We start from the raw sequence: 18,209 nt of genomic DNA on the forward strand, positions 1-18,209 counted from the left end.
TTTCTATTTTTAATCATTATTTTATTTATTTATGTTCTGACCTTTCAGCTGTCTTTCCTTCTACTAACAATTTTATTCTTATTTTGCTACATCATTTGTTTGTAAGATTATGTTATAAGGGAGAGATATTTCTTATTTGTATAAGTGGGATTATTTTGCTATAAGCATCCCTATTAATACTGCTTTTGCTATACCCCATGGACTTTGTTTCTGTTGTCATTTTTCTGTATATATATTTCCTTTGATTTTTACTGCAATCCATTAGTTGTTTAATATTGTATGATTTGTCCTCCACATTTTACTATTTTTGTTAGGTTTTTACATTTACTAAATTTCTATTCTCACAGAATCCATACATTTCTTCTCAAAACAAGGAGAATAATAATAAAATTTATACAAAAATTGGAAAGAACCAAATTTTCTAAAATTATCATTGAAAAATGAACAACGCTGTAGGTATTATCCTCCCTGTGTTTATAATGTACTACAAAGCTACAGTAATCAAAACATCAAAATATATCACTAAAAGAGACACATAAATCACTGGAACAAAATAAAGAGTTCTAAAATGAACCCACACACATATGGTCAATTAGTCTACAATAAAGGAGGCAAGAGTATACAATGGAAAAAAGGCAGTCTCTTCAACAAGTAATTCTGGGAAAACTGGACAGTACAAGTAAAAGGAAGATGTATGAGCACTTCCTTCCATAGAATACAAAATAAGATAAAAATGGATCAATTTCCTAATTGTAAAACCTGAAACTATACAATTTCTGATCAAAAACATGAGAAGAATTGACTTTGAGATAAATCATACCAATATTTATTGGTGATCTGTCTCCTAAGTAAAAAAAAAAGGAAAATTATCAATAATAGTTTTAAGTTTACGTAGGAGAAATTAGATGTACTACATGATACAGGGATTCTACTTCTTGTATATGTGTGAAGTGCAAAAGCTTTTGCAGTGTAAAGGAAACCTTCTACAAGACATATGACAACACACAGAATAGAAGGAATAATTTCAGTCAATGAGAACAAAAATGTGTTAATATCCATAATATATATGTACCAAATTAGTCCCAATATTTTAAAACACAGGCCTCAACATTTTAAGGATCTTCATGGAAAATTTTCAAAATCAGATATGAGGATGATTTACATTCACATAAAAAGAAACATAACGTTGCTATTCATTAGGAAACCTTAAGTCACAACCAGAATGAAATATGATCCACAGCAACCAAAATGGCTATTTAAAAAGACTTCAAATGACAAACATTAATAAGAATGTCGATAAAAGGGAACCCAGGTACACTGTTGGTGGAAACATAAATTGATGAACCCACTATTATAAAAGTTTAAACAGTGAACAGAAAACTATAAATAGAAGCAATATTTGTCACAGCAATTCCAGTTTTTGACATAAATCTGTAAAAACATGAAAACATTAACTTTAAAGGATATATTACCCCCATTGTTCTTAACATCTTCATTTAAAATAGCCAAGGATAGATGCACAACTCAACTGCCCATCAACATACGATTGGCTGAAGTAGATGTGAGATATAGATAACATAATAAATACTTAGTCATTGTCATATCAAAAAATAAATTTCTTCCATTTGAAAAAATGTGACTGGACCCAAAGAGTGTTGTACATATGAAAATAAGTCATACGGAGAGAAACACTGTAAGTTATCACTTATATGAGGAAACTAAAGATATAAGAGAAATAATCATAAAGAAACAGGAACAGAATCACTTATATATGTGCAGTGCACCAAGTAGTGGTTTTGTTTCAGGACAGACAAGAAGGATGGTGAAGACAGAAATATGCAAGCTACCAGTTGTAAATTAGAGAAGCAACAGGGCTATATTTTCAGCACAGAGAAATATTTTAATAATTTAAATGATTTTAAAGAGATTATAGGCATATATTTTAGTAAAATGTTCATGCATGTGGGAAAAACAATGAACAAAATAACCCAGGAAAATAAAAATATTTTGTAGTAATATGACATTAAGGGAGGTGATTTGTTCACTTTCTTTACTTTTCTTATAGTGTCCTAATTAGAATTTAAGCTTTTAAATGAAAAATGTATACTTTGACAAAAGTGACATATGTTTAAACTATTTTTGTCTCTCCCCTTAAATTTACAGTCAGTAAAACGTTCACATCTCAACAAAAATAACTACAACACAAAACAATACTCCAGAAAGAATGTGTAAAGCTGAAGTTTGGTGGGCTAAAACACATAAAGGAGGCTCAACTGAGGGAAGAGCAGTTTAGGTGCCTGCAACCAAGGCCCACTGACTAGGGTGTCTGAGCGCACAGGCTTAGAGAACCCAGGAGAAACAGAGTCTCAGTGGTTCACACAGCTTCGGCATCCAACTGCACCAGCAATCATGGTCACAGGTAACTTGGAGGGAGCCACAATGGAGAAAGAAATTCCATCCTTCAGACACTCAGACATTCATGACACTGTCCTAACTCCCCATTCAGATTGGTGGAGACAAGTTATCTTGCAAAATAGGATATGGAAAAGGCACTTGCCTGATTCCAAATACCCACCTGTCTTTACACCTTTCCTCAATGTATAAACTGAGTCTCAAGGGATATCAGATAAAAGGAAGGGTTCACCATACCAGTGACAGCAGTGGCATTAACTACCAGAGAATTCTAAGAAGTGACAATGAAAGCACATCTTTTATGCAGACTGTAGAGACTGGAAAGTGCCATTTTGAAATATTATCAGAGGTAGCTCAGGTAAATAAAACCAAAAATTGTGCAATATTGCAAACTACCAGAAAACAAAAGCAAGGGCTCCAACTCCAAAACTATTATTTAGTGTCATCAGAGCAATAATTTACCTAGATCATGACCAATCACAGTAACATTATACTGCACGCACACACATAGATACACAGGCATAGACACCGAAACAGACAAAGACACACACAAATACACACACGCACATACACACACAATGTCAACCCTGCAGCAAACTTATAGTCATGGTATATTGCCATATAATTAATAGAGAATCCAAATAGGTATCATACAGTAACTCAATACAAAAACAAAACTCAGATAGCAGTTTAGTGAGTTTATCAATAAATTAAATGCTGATAAGTAATACATTACCAAAGAGACTGGAACTAAAAAATATCCAAACATTATTGGAGGACCAGATGAAGTTAATATCTGAGATGAAGCATGCAACAGGAAGCATTGGGAGCAGACTGCCTTTGTGGAAGTGAGTTTAACAAACTCACCATTACAAAACTAAAAATGATAGAGGAGCGCAGAGATACAAGATATTAAAAAGTGAGGAAATTCTACATTAGCCATCAGACTTCTTCAGGAAATGCACTTTAGAGTGAAATCCTGGAAGGAGAAGAAAATTAGAAGTTAGCTGATGGTTTATTTAAAGAAGTAATAGTTGATAACTTCCTGAACCTGTGTAAGGAACTGATATACAAGTCCGTGAGCCAAAAAACACCAATAAGTTTAAGGCAAAGAGAACTCCTTCAAGATACGTCATATGCAAATTGGCTAGTCAATGACAGAGTAAAATTTTAAAGGCAGCCAACAAATGTTATGATAAGCTACAAAGGAACCCCATTAGACTTTCAGCAGATTTCTCAGCAGAAAACATCAGCCAACGGTAAATTAAATGGCATTTTCAAACTACTGATAGAAGAAATCTCTCACCCAAGAATACTCTAACTTACACAGTTATCACTTAGATACAAAGTGAAAATACTTTACCAGGCAAACAAATCCTGAATGAGATGAAAAAAAATAAAACTGAGACACCTTACACGGGGTTCAGAAAAGAGCTCTTCTAATAAATTTAAAATGGCCAAAATATGCAAAACGAACAAAATGCTAAGCAGACACCACGAGAAATTTGCAACTGTTTCTTTGGGTATGTTCTTAAATGCTACTATACTTTATGGATTAAAGAGAGAAAAATTGGAAATCAGGGGCAATAAATATATATACATCAAACTGGTAACATGTTCACAAGAGTAAAAGAAATTATTTGAGAGAGTAATCATAAAAGATAATGAGTAAAAATAAATCAATATTAAAGGAAACTGCTATCAGTGGAAAAAGGACTAAATTATACATGAGATGTTTTATTTTTATTTGAAGTATATTAGATGTGCTATATTGTGTAGTTTCAGATGTACAGCATAGAGATTCCAACATCGTTGTGGATTATATTGCATTATAAATTATTACAATACTTTTAACATTCAATTATTATAAGTTATTTTGAATAATTCCCTGATCTATACAGATTATATTGTTGTTTCTCTCCTTTATGTACACTACATTATATCTCTCAATATCGTACCATAAAATTGTACTTCCCTTCCACTTTGGTAAACATAAATTTTTTCCGTATCTTTCATTCTGTTTCAGTCCTTCCTATCTAGTCTGTCTATCTATCTTCCATGTCTCTATCAATCAATCAATCTACCTGCCTATCTATCTATTTATCTATCTACCATGTGTCTGTGTACCTATCCTTCTATTTATCTGTCATCTATCAATAGATATCTATAGATAGATGTACATAGATATTTGTTATTCTTAAAATTCCACATATAAATTATATTACATACTTTTGTCTTTGTCTAAGTTTCTTCACTAAGCACAATATTTACTAAGTCCATTCAGGATGCTGAAATAGCAATGTGTTATACTTTCTCATGGCTGAGTAATATTCCATTGCATATTTCCAGAATCATCATATTTTCTTAAGTCCATACTCTACTGTGGACCCTTGGATTCCTTCCCAGTCTTGCATGATAATAACAGTGCTGTTTTGAACATTGGTTCTTCTCAATTTAGGGATCTTTCCTCAGATTTTTCCTAGGAGAGGAATTAGTGTTTCATATGGTAGTTCTGTTTTAGGTTTTAAAGAAATCTGAATACTGTTTTCCATAGAAGCTTTATCAATTTACATTCCTACAAAGTGTATACAAGAGATTTCTTACCTCCACATTGTCTCCAACACTTTCCATTTGTAGACTTTTTGATAATAGCCATTTGACCAGTGTGAAGTGTTACCTCATTGTGGTTTTGATTTGCAATTACCTAATAATTAGCAAAGTTGAGCATTTTTATCACCTGACCACTACTCATCTGTAAGTTTTCTTTGGAAAATTATTATCTCAGTTACTATGCTCTTATTTTTGATTGGGATTTTGCTTTTCAAATTGAGTTGTATAACCTAAATCCCTGTTACATCTATTAACCTACATCTATTAAACCCTGGTCACTTGCATTGTTTGCCAAAATGTTCTCCAATTACACAAGCAGTGTTTTCATTTCATTCATTGTGTCCTTAGCTGTGCAGAAGTTTTCAAGTTTGTTTAGGTCTTACTTGCTTATTCTTGCTTTTATTTCTTTTGCCTAGGAGACTGATAAAAGAAAATATTCCTATGATATATATCCAATAGGGTATCACCTATATTCACTTCTAGCAGTTTTATACTATCAGGTCTTACACTTAAGTCGTTAATACACTTGTAGTTTATTTTTGTATATGATGCCAGGGAATGCTCTCATTTCACTGTTTTGCATGTAGATGTCCATCTTTCACAACACCACCCATTGACGAGACTGTCTTTCCTCCATTGTACACTTTTGCCTTTTTTATCATAGATTCATTGCTCATAGGTGTGTGGAATTGTTTCTAGGTTCTCTGTTTTTATTGATTATATCTTTGTGCCAATGCCATGGTGTTTTTATTACTGTAGGTTTGTAGTAGAGTAAGGTACCTGGGAGGGTTATATCTCCAGATTTGTTGTTTTTTTAAGATCATTTTGGCAATTTTTAATGATTTAATATAAAACTTAGAGTTATTTTTTCTGCTTCTTTGGAAAATTCTACAACTTCATAACATTATTTGCACTAAATCTGTAGGTTTCTTTGTGTAGTACGGCCATGCTAACAATATGAACTCTTTCAATCCAAGAGCAGAAGACATCTTTCCATTTCTTTGAATCATTTTTAAATACTTTGTTAATTTTTTATAATTTTCAGTGTGTAGATCTTTCACATATGTGGTTACATTTATTCTAAGATATTCCAGGGAATGGAATTTTATATAATATTTCTTTCAACGTCCATTTTAGGATACCTCATGATTAATGTGTAGAAATGCAAGAGACTTCTTTACATTAATCTTGTACCCTGCTCCCTTGCTGAAATTATTTATTATTCATAACAGTCAGTGTGGGGCCCTTAGGACTATCTGTGTAGATTGTTATGCCATCATTATTGGTGATAATTTTGCTTCTTTCTTTCCATTTTGTGTTTCTTAACTTCTTTTTCTTTCCCTTTTCCTTTATTGTATTACTATGAAACAGAAGGGGTGAGAATAGGAGTCCTTGTCTTGTTCCCGAATTTACCCAGGAGGCTTTCAGCTTATACCCCTGAGTACTATAATTTGCTATAAATGGCCTTTACTATGCTGAGAGATGTTCCCATTATACTCACTTTCGTGAGAGTTCTGGTCATGAATGTATGTTGAATTGTGTCAAATCCTTTTTCTCTCTGTATTGACAAGGTCCTGTGGAATTTTTTCTTCCTTTATTAGATAAGTGTCACGCTGATGGAGTTGTGTATGTTGAACCATCCTTGTGACTCTGAAAGGAATCCAACTGATCATCGTGTATAATCCTTTCTATGTATTGCTGGATTAATTTGCTGATGTTCTTTTGAGGATTTTTGAATGTATATTCATCAAGGATATTGGCTTTTCATTTTCATTTTTTCTTTGTTGTGTCTTTGGATTTGTTATCAGGGTAATGGTGGCCTCATAGAATAACATTGGAAATTGTCCTTCCTCCTTCATTTTTTGAAATAGTTGGGGGGAAAGAGGTTTTAGTGAAGGCATCCAAGCATTTTGTCCCTGGGGTGTTTTTAAAATTATACATTTTATTTAACTAATACTGATTGCTCTTTTCAAGTTTTCTGTTTTCTTTTTATTTAGTGTTGGTAGGCTGCACGTATCTAGAAATGTGTCCATTACTTTTAGGTCATCCAATTGGTTGTCACATAACTGCTCATAGTGCTTTCATAATCTTTTTTTGCATTTCTGTAATAAAAGATATTATTTCCACTGTTTCATTTCTTATTTTGTTTCGGTCCACTCTGTGTATTTCTTGAAAAGCCTGGCTAAATGCTTACCAGTGTGTTAATATTTTTAAGAAAAAATTAGCTCATGTTTATAGGAATTTCAACTAATTTTTTGATTTATATTTCATTTATTTTCAACCTACTAATTAAAGATTTCTCATTCTAATGCCTTTGGGATTTTTTTGTTCTTATTTCTAGTTGTTTTGGGTGGTATGTTTGGCCCATTGTGTGAGATTTTTCTTCTTTGTAGAAGGCCTTAATTGTTCTAAGCTTCCCTCATAGTTTTGTCTCTGCTGTATCCCATACATTTTATGAAGCTGTGTTTTCATTGTAATTTGTCTATACGTATGATATTATTACCTCTTTAATTTATTCATTGACCTTGTTTTATTTTATTATTTTAAAGCATGTGGTTTAATCACATGTTTGTGCATTTCCTTTTCTTCTTTCTAGAATTGATGCATTAATTCATGATTATGTGTATGGAAAAATACTTGCTGTAATATATATTTGCTTAAAGTTCCTGAGGCACTTTTCATGACATAATTTGTGGTTAATTCCTTAGATAACATCCTGTGCACACTTGAAAAGTTTATGTGTTCTGCTTTTCTGATGCAGTGTCCAATAACCCAGTTAGGTTCAAATGATCAAATATAATATTGAGACCTCTATTTCCTTACAGATATTCTTTCTGGATGATCTGTCTATCAGAATAGTGAGGCGTTAAATTCATCTACTATTATTGTTTTATAATAAAATGATTCCTTCATGTCTACTAATATTTCTTTATATTCTTATTATCTATGGTGTTGGGTCTATATATAAATTAATGAGTGTAATACTCTATTTTTATATTGAACTCTTTTTCATTATATAGTCTCATATATATCTTTCATTGTGGCCCTTAATTTGCAACATATTTTGTATGAGTGGAGCATTGCAATTTGCACTATCTTATCATTTCCATGAAATACCTCTTCCATCTATTTCAAGGCTGTGTTTATCTTCCACCATAAAGTGAGACATTCTGGGGGTGGTGACCAAGATGGTGGAGTAGAAGGATGCTCGATACTCACCCTTTCCCACAAATGCACCAAGACTCACATCCATAGACCCACTCAGCTAACCAGAGAACCTGTAGAAATCTTGCAGAAAATTGTCCTCTTGAATAGGTAAAGATGCATAAAATCTGGTAGGAGAAAAGGAAGAAAGAAAGAAGAAAAGGCAAAACAGAGTGGAACAGGTCCCACAGGGAGGGAGATTCAAAGATGACTGGCGCTCATTCACTGGGTCACCCCTCTCCAACTGAGTTTTTGGCAGGACGGAGGGGGAGCCTCCAAGGCTTGGATCTGTACAGAGTATTAGTTGATTGACACAACTAAGTTAAACACGCACAGACACCCAGGCCAAGATGCAGCCCGGAAGCTGGGGGCAGGTCCATGCTGCACGAGCTTGGTGGAAGTTGGGAATGGCTTCACTGAGGCAGTCCAGGGGAATGGAGGGGACTGTGTGTCATTGCTGTAGGTGTACAGGGCAGAACAACCTGGGCCCTCTATAAAACAACAAGGCAGATGTGCCCTGTGGGTGGAAGGGTGCATAACCGTGTCTGAATATCCACAAAAGTTTCTAGGTGAAGAGAGCTTGGGCTCAGACACAGCCACCATACCCTCTGGTGCTTTGCACCCAGGCAGCAGCAGGGGCAATATCTGCATTCATTATTAAGTACTTAACAGCCTGAACGTCCTGACGAAGGCTTCTCTACAGCCTGAGACAGTTAGGATCTTTCTGTCCTGGTTCCTCAGAGAACTTGCTTCACCAAGGCAAACAAGGAGCTGGATTTTGGGCCAGACCAGGGACACGGATGTTCCTCAGTCTTCCCTGATCCCACTTCTGGTGTGTAAACACGAGGCGGACCCTAGAGTGGCACAGAGCAGCAGTGACTGGCAACCTGAGGGGGCGTGTGGCCCCCAAGCTTTTCTGCTGCAATGCAGCCCCTGACCATGGTGCTAGGAGAGGGCGTGATGCCCACTCCTTCCTGGTCAGCCTGCAACATCTCACTGCAGCATCAGGTGGGGCAGTGACAAGCCAGCCCAAAGTAAAGAGATCTGCTCCGGATGCAGTGTTTGGGGTAGGAGCGATCTGCTTGCCGACAAGCACTGGGAGCGGCACAGTTGAGGGCTCCAGTGGAGGGCCTCTGAAAACAGGAAGATGAGCTTCCAAAATAGGATGAATACAGAAAGACTTCACATTAAATGAACACAGTCTCCAGGAGGACACAGACCACCTTGTTGTTTTAATCTGTTTTTACCTGTTCCATTTTCTGTTACCCTAAAATTTTCACTTCTTTGGCAATTATACATACCCCTATTTTCACCCTTTGAAACATTTAAAAAATATTTTTATTATTATTATTTTTCATCACCCTGCTTCAACTTGCTCTTCTATTATGCATTATACAATGTCTTCAAAAATTTATTTCCCCTTCTTTAAAATTCCTTGTCTCTCTCTCTCTTTTTTCTCTTTTCTAAGTTGTATTACTACATAGACACTAGGTAGAGGAACTCCCTTAGGACCACATTAGATATCTCTTACTCCATAAACCACAGTGCCAGAGAGGTAGGAGCAAAATGAAGAAGCAGAGAAGCCATTCACAATTAAAAGAACAAGAGAAATCCCCTGAAAGGATGATCAGTGAAATAGACATTGATAGCTTACTTGATCAAGATTCTTAAAAAGGAGTGATCAAATTACTGAAGGAAATAAAAGATAGTGTTTAGAGATATAAAATATGTCAAAAATGAAATGAAATCTATAAAGAAGAGCTGAGTAGAATAGGTAAACTCGTTGACTGAGATAAGGAAAAATCTAAATGTGTCGCAAAGTTGACTAGATAATGCAGAGGAATGAATTAGTGACTTAGATGACAGTACAAAAGAAAGCACCCATTCAGAAGAACTACAAGAGAAACAACGAGAAACAAATGAAAAAGCATAAGGGACCTATGTGATAATATAAAACATGCCAAACTTGGCATGATAGAAGTTCCAGAAGGGGAGGAAAGTTCAAAGGGGTTTGCAAAGGTGTTTGAAGAAATCATGACTGAGAACTTCCCAAACATATATAAGGAATCAAATATTGATGTACAGGAAGCTCAGAGTGTCCCAAACAGGGAGAACCCAAATACATCCACACCAAGACATATAATTAAATGGCCAGAGTCAAGGATAAAGAAATGATCCTGAAGGAAGAAAGGGAAAAGCAAAGAGTGAGTTACAAGGAAATCCCCATAAGGCTCCCAGCTGATTTCACTACACAAATACTACAGGACATAAGGAAGTGGCAAGATATATTCAGAGTATTGAATGAAAAAAATGATATACCCTAGCATAATTTAACCAGAAAGGCTATAATTTATGTAGAAAGAGACATAAAGGTTTTCACAGACAACAAAATGCTACACGGGTTTAGTAACACTGTACCCATACTAAAAGAAATATTTAAATGTCTACTCTAAAAAGAAAAGTAGCAGGATGATACAGAAATGAGAATCTCACAGCTGGAAAGGTGATAACTCATGAATTATAAATAAAATAAACACAAAATTTAAAAAAAAGACATACAAATCATTGAAAGAGGGAGAAGGAGGCAGGAAAATAGAGAATTTGTTTTTGGTCTTTCTTTTTAAAAATTTTTGTTATCGGTAGGACGGTTTTGAGATCATGTTACTATCAGTTTAATAAAAGCAGTTATAATAATGGTCTAAAAGACTTATATAAAAGGGTAACAACAAGACAAAAACTTATCAGGGTGTCACTAAAACTAAATAAATTCCATGATATTTCAAAGGAAAATGACCAAACCATAAAAGGAAGATGAAATGAACAAAGAGGAAATACCAAATCAACTGCAAAGATAAGGTCAAATTGGCAATAAATACAAACATATCATCGATTATTATAAATGTTAATGGACTAAATGCTCCAGTCAAAGTCATAGAGTGGTAGGGTGGATAATAAAACAAGAACTTTCAATATGCTGCATACAAGAGATCCACTTCAGGGAGAAGGACACATATACATTGAGAGAGAAAGGATGGAAAAGGTATTCCATACAAATGGAAAAGCCAAAAAGACAGGTGTCGCAGTACTGATTTCTGACAAAACAGTCTTTAAAACAAAGACCATAAAGAAAGATAAAGAACACTTTATAATGATTGAAGGAGTGATAAAAGATGAGGATAGAACACGTGTTAGTACATATGCGGCAAATAGAGGAGCACCTAAGTACATAAAGTAATTACTAACAGATATAAAGGGGGATAGTGATGGGAACCTAATCATAGTTGGAGATTTCATCGCAGCATTAACATAACTGGACAGATCATCCAGACAGAAAATAAATTAGGCAAAAGAGAAGTTAAATAATACAATAGAAATATTACACTTGGTTGATATTTTCAGAGCATTGCACCCCCAAAAATATAGTATATACATTCTTTCCAAGTGCACATGGGACATTTACCAGATTTCATGATATAGGTGGGAGCAAAAGAAATCTCAGCAATTTTAAGAAGATAGAAATTACCTCAAGCATCTTTACTGACCACACAACCATGAAGCTAGACATCAACAACAGAGAAACAAAGGAGAACAAAAGTAAAACATGGAGATTAAACAATATGTTATTGAAAAACAAATGCGTCAAGGAAGAAATCAAAGCTCAAATGGAAAAGTTCCTTGAGACAAAAGAACATGAAAGCAAAACCAAAGAAAATTTATGGGACACATGCAAAGCAGTGTTGAGAGGGGAGTTTACAGCAATAAAGGCTTTCCTCATAAAAGAAGAACAATCACAAATAAACAATTGAACCCACCAGCAGAATGAACTAGAAAAAGAAGAACAAAAAACAACAAAAGGCAGCAGAAGGAAGGAAATCATAAATATTGGTGAGGAAATAAATATAATAGAGATTGACAAAACCATAGGAAAAAATCACCAATCCAAAAGCTGGTTTTTTATAAAAGTAAGGAAAACCGAACATCCTCTGTCCAAACTCAAAAAGAAGAAAAGAGAGAGAGCAAAAATTAGCAAAATAAGATAGGAGAAAGGAGAAATTACAACAAATAAAATAAAAATAAAGAATATCATATGAGAATATTATGAAAAGTTTATGGAAACTAACTCGGTAACCTACAGGAAACGGACAATTTTCTGGACACATACTGTCCACCAAGGATGAATCAAGAAGAAACTTACCCCTTGAACAAGCAGAGCACCAGAAATTAAATCAAAAAAGCAATATAAAACCTCCCTACATATAACAGTCCAGAACCAGACTGATGCAATGAGGAATTCTACAAAACATACAAAGAAGAACTCATACCAGTGCTTCTTAAACTCTTCCAGAAGATTGAAAAGGAAGGAAAACTCCCAAAGTCATTCTATGAAGCCACAATCACCCTGAAACCACAACCAGGCAAAGACACTACCAAACAAGAGAATCATAGGCCAATATCAGTGATGAACACAGAAGCCAAAATCCTCACCAAAATACTAGCAAATAGAATCCAAACACAGAAAAAAGATTATACTTCATGACCAAGTAGAGATTATGCCTGGGACACAGGGGTAGTTCAACGTATACAAGTCAAAAAATGTAATACAGCACATCAACAAGCGAAAGGACCAAAGCAACATGGTCATCTCAATAGATGCAGGAAAAGCATTTGATAAAATTCAACACCCACGTATGATAAAATCTCTCACCAAAGTGGGCAGAGAGGGAACATAACTAAGCATCAAGAAAGCTATAGATAACTAACCTACAGCTAGCATAGTAATCAATGGTGAGGAAATTTAAACCTTCCCACTAAAATCTGGGACAAGACAAGGATGCACACTATCTCCACTCCAACTCAAGATAGACTTGGAACACCTAGAAACAGCCATCAAACAAGAGAGAGAAGTAAAAGGGATGCAAATTTGAAAGGAAGAGGTAAAAGTCTTACTATATGCAGGTAATATGTTACTATATATAGAAAACCCTGCAAGATCCGGACAAAAACTACTAAAGCTGATCAAAGTATTCAGCAAGGTAGCAGGTTACAAGATTAAGATTCAAAAATCAGTGACATTTCTTTATGCTAATGATTCAGATAATAATATAGAGCTACAGTCAACATGACAGCACTGAATCGGTAGGAAAACATACATATAGGCCAATGGAACAGAATAGAGAGCCCAGAAATAAACCCACACACTTTTGGTCAATTAATCTTCGACAAAGGTGGCAAGAAAATACAATGGATTTGAGACAGACACTTCAGCAACTGGTGTTGTGAAAACTGGAAAGCAGCATGTAAATCAATGAAGCTAGAGCACTCCCAATAAAGCTAGAACAACACACACAAAAATGTAATAAGAATGGATCAAAGACTTAAACATACTTCAAGATACAATAAAACTCCTTGAGGAAAATATAGGCAAAATATTAACTGACAATTCTCGAAAATTTTCTCACAGAAGAAATAAAAGCAAGAAAAAACAAATGAGACCTAATGAAACTTACAAGCTTCTGCACAGTACAGAAACCGGAAGTAAAACAAAAAGTCAACATACGGAATGGGAAAATAATTTGCATATGAAATAGACAAAGGCTTGATCTTCAAAGTATATAAGCAGCTCATCCAACTGAATAAGAGAAAATGAACAACGCAATCCAAAAATGGGGAGAAAATCTAAACAAGCGATTCTCCTAGGAAGACATACAAATGATCAATAGGCACATCACAAAATGCTCAATATCACTTATAATCAGAGAAATGAAAATCAAAACTACAGTGAGGTATCACCTTACACCAGTCAGAATGGCCATCATTCAAAAATCCACAAATGAAAAATGTTAGAGTGGCTGTGGAGAAAAGGGAACTGTCCTTCACTGCTGGTGGCAATGCAATTTGGTGTAGCCACTGTTGAAGACAAGATGGAAATTCCTCGAAAGCCTAGGAATAGACTTAACACATGACCCAGGAATCCCGTTCCTGGGCATATAACCAGAACGAACCCTACTTCAGGATGACACCTGCACACCAATGTTCATAGCCAGCACTATTTACAATAGCCAAGACATGGAAACAGCCTAAATGTCCATCGACAGTTGACTGGATAAAGAAGAGGTGGTATATTTATACAATGGAATACTAGTCAGCCATATAAACTGACAACATAATGCAATTTTCAGCAACATGGATGCTCCTGGAGAAAGTCAGTCTAAGTGAAGTAAGCCAGAAAGAGAAAGAAAAATACCATAAGAGATGGCTTATCAGTGGAATCTAAAAACAAAATAAAACAAAACAAAAAGAGGACAAATACAAAAGAGAAATAGACCCGCAGTCATAGAATACAAAGTTTTGGTTGCCATGGGACGGGGGGTTGGGAGAGATAGACTGGGAGGCCAAAATTGTAGAATAGATAAAACAGGATTCTACTGTATAGCATAGAGAATTTTATAAAAGATCTTATGGCAGCTGAAAGGCAAAAAAATGGGACAAAAAATGTATATATGGTCACTGTAACTGAAAAATTGTGCTCTACGCTGGAATTGGAGACAAATTTTTAAAATGACTGTAAATCAATTAAAAAAATTGAAAAAACAGAAAAAACATTATCCTAAATATTAGAGGTTTAAATATAAATTATAGAGAAAAAATCTATGCTAAAGAGTAATAAAACCAAAGATTTTGTTTTATGTTTTCTTTTTGAGATAAGCAATTCATTAAACCTCTAGCCAAGTGCATCATGAAGAAAAGGTAGATGCTCCAAAGAAAAAAATTAAGAAAGAAAAGAAGAGAAATAAATATTGTTATCTCAGATATACAAAAGGATCATTTTGTCAACACTTACATGCCAATAAACTGGACAAATTAGAAGAAATAAACAAATGTCTAGAAAGACACAGAGATAAGGAGAAACAAATTATTTGAAAAAACTGTTTACTAGAAGAAAGATAGAATCTGCATTTAAAAAAACTGTTGAATAAAAGTGCAGATATAAACAGCTCCTGTGGAGAATTGTAAAATTACACAAAGCAGAACTTATACTCTTCAAACTATTCAAACATAGTGAAGATGTGGGAAACTCCCAAATTAATTCTATGAAGCTTTCATCACCCTGATAGCAAAACCAACAAAAAAAGTACGGGCAAAGGGAATTTCAAGCCATTATATTTGATAGATTTACAAGCAAAAATTCTACAAAATATTATTAGCAAACTAAATCCAGCAATACCTAAAATATATCATACACCATGATCAACTTGGATTCATTGCAGAGTCACAAGAGAGGTTCAACATACACAAATCAATCAGTTTGATGCACCACATTAACAAAAGGAAAAGAGAAAATGACATAGTCATCCCAATAAATCCATTAAAAGCATTTCATAAAATTCAACATTTATTCATTAAGAGAGCAACAACAGCAACAACAACAACCACAACAACAAAAGCAACAATGGCAGAAACCTCTTAGCAAAGTAGGATTCAGGAAATATACTTCAACATATTTAAAGTCGTTAATTACAGGACCACAGACAACATAATATGCAAAAGTGAAAACCTGAAAGCCAAATTAAGGAATAAGACAAGGATGCCCACTTTCACCAGTTTTATTAAACACAGTATGGGAAGTTCTAGTAACAGTAATCGGACAAGAAAAAATGTTATTCAAGTTGGATTGAATGAAGTAAAACTGTTATTATTTTAGATGACATGATAATCTATATAGTGATCTCTAAAGATTCTCCAAACCAAAACAACTAAATCTAATAAAGACATTTAGCAAAGTAGCATGATTCATGATTAATATACAAAAACTGTCACATTTTTTACACAAACAATGAAATAATCCATAATTTTAAAAGATCCATAAGAAATCAGATCAAAAAATGAAAAACCTATAAAAAAACATAATAAAATGAATAGGACACTGATAAAGAAATCTGAAGATAATGTCAAGAAATGGAAACAAATCTCAAGGTCTTAGTTTAGAGGAATTAATAATTTTAAAATATACATACTACAAAGGATGTCTACAGATATAAATTGATTCAAATCGAACTACATGATATTTTCCACAGAACTAAAAACAGTACTATGATTTGTATGGAATTGCAAAAGAACCAGAACTGCAAAAGAAACACTGAGGAAAAAGTACTAAGTTGGAGGCATAACCTATAACCATCCCAGATTTCAGACTATAGTACAAAAATACCGAAATCAAAACCGCACAATGCTGGAAAACAACCAAACATCTATATCACTGGAATGTAACACAGAGGCAGAAATAAAACATCACACCTATGGTTAACTAAACTATGACAAAGGAAACAAAAATATACAATGTCTAAAATACAGTCTTCAGCAAGTGATTTTGAGAAAGCTAGATAGCTAGATGTAAATCAATGAGATTAGAACACTCCCTCACACTGTACAAAAATAAACTCAAAATGCTTTAAATATGTGAATATAATACATGACACAATAAAAATCCTGGAAACTAACATAAACAAAACAAGACATAAATTGTAGCAAAATTTTCTTATGTCATTCTCCCAAGCTGAAAATAATAAAAACAAAATAAACAAAAGTCCTAATTAAATTTAAATGCTTCTACACAGCAAAATAAACAAAATGAAAAGATGAATTTCCGTATGAGGGAAAATATTAGGAAACAATGCAATCAAAAAGAGGCTAATTTCTAAAATACACACATTGTTCATACAACTCCATTTCAAAAGTCTACAAACAACTCAGCCAGAAAATGAGCAGAAGACAATTCTCTAAACAAGACACACAGATGACAAACAGGAAAAATAACATGCTCACATTGCTAATCATTATACAAATGTAAGACAAATATAAAATAATGTTTTACTTCACACTATTGAGAAGGGCTGTCATTCAAATGTCTACAATCTGTAAAGAATTGGGTAGTTGTGGAGAAATTGGGACTCTCCAACACTGTTGGTGGGAATGAAAATTGATGCAACCACTTTGGAAACAGTATGGATGTTCCTTTACATAATAAAATTAGACATTTCATATGACCCAGCAATCCCACTCCTGGGCAAATAAAACATTAATCCTGAAAACAAAGAATCCTAGAGTAAAACATAAGAAGTACACTCTGACATTGGACTTCATATGATTCTACATATATCTCCTATGGCATGGGAAGCAGAAGCAAACCTAACAAAATACGATTATATCACTCTAAACAGATTTACACTGCAAAAGAAATGATCAATAAAATGAAAATTGAACAAACAGAATGGGAGAATATATTTGCAAATTATATTTTCCAATGTGGTGTTAATATCCAAAATATATGGCAAACTCTTTCCCCACAACAACAACAAAAAAGAGCAAACAATCTAATTAAAAAAATGTCCATAGGAACTTAATAAATAGACATGAATCAAATTTCTGTAGAAAACCTACAGTTGGCTAAATGACCCATTAAAATATGTTCAGAGTTATAAATTATTAGGAAAGTCATAAACCAAAAATGAGACAAGACTTCACACTTGTCAGAAGGCTTTCATCAAAAAGAAAACAAATAGATATTGGTGAGATTATGGAGAAAAAGGAACACCATGGAAACTGTTGATAGGTATGCAAAATATTGATTTAATTGCATATATACATCAAATTTTCTTCATCCATTTTTCGGTCAAGGGATTTTGGGTTCGTAGGCCCCTGTCTGAATGCTCTAGAGAATAAGCCCATGGGCTGAACTGATAAACAGGCTGTGAGGAATGTCGCATATCCAGGCTGGATAAGAAATGGCCTACTCAATGTATCCAGTATGAATGGATGGATATCTTATTCTGGGTAAGATACTCAGAGGAGGACAACCTAAGACAGGCACAGCCAGCTGGATAAGAGATGGCCTACTTAATGAAGTTCCGTGATGAACTTTAAAACAGTCCTTGATCATTTAACATCCTGTGCTTACTGCAGTAGAATGGGGACATAAATAGCTT

The sequence above is a fragment of the Vicugna pacos genome, unplaced genomic scaffold, assembly GCF_048564905.1.
Source record: "Vicugna pacos unplaced genomic scaffold, VicPac4 scaffold_16, whole genome shotgun sequence".
Lineage (NCBI taxonomy): Eukaryota > Metazoa > Chordata > Mammalia > Artiodactyla > Camelidae > Vicugna > Vicugna pacos.